Here is a 4,006-nt window from a genome sequence, read left to right as displayed (position 1 = left end):
TTATGCTCTTTAAATTGATTTGAGAAAAAAAAAATTGATTGGACAATTTAGGAGTTATAAAATCTTTATAATATTTCAAGTTAATGTTAAAATTAATATTATAAATAATATTAATTTAAATATATTTTTTTACTTTTAGATTATTGTTTATACTAAAAGAAAAGCAGCAAAATATGTATTAATGTATATAAGTAATGATTACTTTTTATATATATATAATTTAAAAATAAGAAATTTGTTCAAATTTATTAAAAGTTAAAAAAATATATATATATTATAAATAAAACTTTATAATAAAATTATATAATAATAAAGAATAGCATGAAAAACTCAAAGGATTAAAAATCCAATTTTTTGACAAAATAAAATGTCACCACCTTTACATATTCATATCTTATCACCACTCTACCTACACAACCTCCACTTTCACACCCATCTTAATTCATTGGCGCCATCCCATACTTCACCTTTCAGCTTAATTTGGCGGTCTTTCAAACCTTGCCAATAATGCCTTTTCTTGCGCTCGTAGTCCTCCACGTCATCGACTTTCATGTTTACCTCTACTTCTTTTTGATTCCTCAGCTTCGTTAATCCTTCCGGCATATTCTCCAGCGGCCGGAACACCGACCATATTCTCAAACACTTCAATTTCGGCCTTGCATCCTCGTGGAACGAGGGAATGCTTTTCAAACAATCAAGCAGTTTTATGACCAGCTCTTCCAGTTTGGGAAATGCCCCTGCGTCCCCAAACTCATTTGGAAATTCAATGAAGTCTCGATTCGTATTCTGCTCCAAGTGTAGCTTTGTCAGATTGGGAATATTTTTTAACCCTCTAAAATCTGCACTGGAGGTATTTAGCCCGGCTAATGATAGCTCCATGAGATTCTGAAGGTGAAAAATCCACTTAGGAACCACACAATTGGAAAGATGAACTGTTTCAAGGCGTTGCATGGCCTCCATGTCCGTTGGAAGATGAAGGTTTGTACGAGGATAACATTGAACATGTAGGGTCCGCATCTTTGTCATGCCCCGAAAAGTCCCCTCGTCCTCCACTCTAACATCATCACTATTTGATGTAAAGAATATTGATAGGTGTTGGAGAAGGGTCAATCCTTTGAGATCCCTCAATTGCAAGGCACTGGCACTGGCACTGGCACTGGCACTGGGTGAATTTCCAAGAGTGAAAGTGACACCATTCAATGTCTGTAGATAGATGAGCTTAGATATACCCACAGGGCAATGTTCAAATCTCCACCCTAAATTCAAATGTAGCATATATTTGTGCTTCTCTATCCCTGAATGCAAATTGGATACATCGGTCTCATCAACATCCAGAAACTGGAGCTGCTGGAGGCCACTAAGGGACTCGGGCAGTTTGTGAATGCTTGTCCCGGACACATTCAGGTATTTTAAAAGTTTTAAATTCCCGATAAAATCGGGCAATGATGTGATAGAAGTCTGACTTAAAGCTAACACATTCAGATATTTCATGTTATCAAAAAAACTCTCAAAAATTGATGCTAGACCATAATTATGAGATAGAAATAGACTTCGGAGCCCTGGACACTGGATACCCTTCTCGATTGCAGATATCTCATTTTTCATCAACGAAATTCGGCGCAATCCTTGGCATTCCTCCACCGGTATCATTTCCAACTGTCCTCCGGGTTTTAACAAACATTTAGTTTGCTCAGAAACCGCTAAATCATGCAGGAGGTCATGCATTTTGCAACTCTTTGCTCGTCCATTCCCGGCAACCTTTGAAACTTCAATCAGGCATCGATGGATAAGTTCTTCCATGTAGGATAGCCCTACATTGTATGAATCTTGTAATTGCACAGAAACAAAACCTTGGGCAATCCATCCATGCACTAAGGATTCTGTATCTATTTGAGTATTCTTAGGAAAGACACAGCAATAAAGAAAACAAGGCTTTAGGTGAGAAGGCAGAGCCTCGTAACTCAACTTCAAAGAAGACAAAACTCGATCACTCATGCCATATGCTTCGTGCAGATGAAGAAGGGTCCATTCCCAATCATTAGGAAGTCCCCTTACATGTCTTGCCAAATACGCTCCTATTGTTTTGATTGCCAATGGGTTTCCAGCACATTTTTCTACTATACTGTGGGCTATCTTGTCGAGCTCCTCTGGACAAGCGTGAAGTGCATCATCTGAGAAGGCGTGGATGCAAAATAGTTTCCAACTCATATCCGAAGATAAACTTATTTTCCGGTGGATTTGAGCCTTCATAGCCTTTGCAACTGCTTCGTCACGCGTTGTCAGCACAACCTTATCTTGGATTCTGGATGGCAAGCCAATGTCCTTCCAAGCATCTCTGTCCCACACGTCATCAACTGCAAACAGACAGTGCTTTCCTTCTAAATATATATCAATTTTCTCTCTAAGCTCCTCCTGGCTTAAGTCTCTCAGCTTTTTATCATCTGGCTGTTCGGCCCTGTTTTCATCATTTCCCACCAATGGCTTCTTTCTCTTGTTGCGCTCAAATTGGTTGACCACGTCACGGAGCACTTCTATGACAACGAATTTCTGAGATACGGCCAACCAAATGACAGTCGAAACCTTTATGGACTTCTTCGCTGTTGAAAATGTGTTGGAGCAGAAGAGTTTTCCCCTGCCCTCCCATGCCAACAATGGCGATGACTCGAGGGCCATCTTTTTGCAATATCCATTCAGTAACCACATTAATATCGTCTTCCATGCCTACACTCTCTGCTTCTCTGAGAAGAGCACTGGATCTTTCCCTTTTATCTTCAAATTTATATGCATCCAATGCCTGAGCGCGAGCATTCACTTCGAATACTGACGCAAGATATTTCAGATATTTAGTATTCTGCTGGATTTTGTTGAGTTTCTCCTTCAAATTCCTAATTTTGCGGCCCATCTGGTAGCGGAAGATCATCCTTCCAAACATGTGATGAGCTGCACTACATCTCTCCACTGTGTCCTCCGCCCCACATTTCTGCACCATGTAGTCCGCCTCGGCAAGAAAATCCTCAAGACTATCAAGCCATTGGGACACTGAAGTGGAGTTCCTCTTCCCTCCGGCATCCGTCAAAAGACTTTTAATGGAAATAAGCTGATCACAAAAGAATTCAAAATCCTCTCTAAAATTAGCAATAAGCGATACCTCTTGGAAGAGTTTGTCAGCCACTGTAGAAATAAATTTGTCTATGAGCGCACTAACAACAGCTTCTCCTGCCATGTTTCCTTTGACTCTTGCACCACTCTGGTTTTCTTCACCGTAGTAGCACGGACTACTCAAGCAAACACCTACCCACGTAGCCTTTGGAACTTCACTCCTCAAGTCCACTGAGTTGCTCTGCCCTCTACTTCTCTGCAAGTCACAAGATTATATAAGCTTAGCATAATTATTGCTAAAGATTAGTGTGCCTTGTGATTCTATGGCAGCAGCAGGTAAGATTAAGAATAAGAATGAAATGTTGGTCCACGCTAAACCAAGTTACAAAAAAAAAGCTTAATCATTCCGTCATAGCATGTAAGAATAAAGATTAAAACGTTATTCCCCGCTACACGGCATTAGGAAAAAAGCAATCATTCCAAAAACTTAATCCATACTCCACCAAATGAGAAAAAGAAGCCAATCAAAAGGTTATTCCCTGCTGCACCACAGTAGGAAAAAAGAAAATCGTTCCAAAGGCTTAAACCATGCTCCACCAAAATAGAAAAAGAAGCCAACCAAACGCTTATTCCCTGCGACACCACATTAGGAAAAACACAAATCATTCCAAAAGATTATTCTATGCTCCACCAAATGAGAAAAAGAAGGCAGGTTATTCATTAGGGGAAAAGCAAAGCATTCCGAACATTTATTCCATCTCCACCAAATGAGAAAAGAAGCCAATCATTCCATCACAGCGAGTTCAGATTAAGAATGAAATATTAATCCTTACACCAAAGTAACATAAGAGGAAATTCATTCCAAAAAGTTATTCCAGGCTACATCAAAATTAAAAAAAGAGAGGCT

General features: G+C 39.4%; 1 pseudogene; it reads right to left on the bottom strand.

Moving 5' to 3' along the window:
• Positions 1-362: 362 nt before the first annotated feature.
• On the bottom strand, positions 363-3,500 carry LOC149172975 (disease resistance RPP13-like protein 4; annotated as a pseudogene).
• Between the last annotated feature and the right edge of the window lie 506 nt (positions 3,501-4,006).

This window comes from Pinus tabuliformis, chromosome 4_2, assembly GCF_031772625.1.
Source record: "Pinus tabuliformis cultivar Carrire ecotype Pingquan chromosome 4_2, CPIR1, whole genome shotgun sequence".
In the NCBI taxonomy this organism is placed as follows: domain Eukaryota; kingdom Viridiplantae; phylum Streptophyta; class Pinopsida; order Pinales; family Pinaceae; genus Pinus; species Pinus tabuliformis.
The sequence above is the reverse complement of the archived record's forward strand: the minus strand, read 5'-3'. Positions and strand labels throughout refer to the sequence as shown.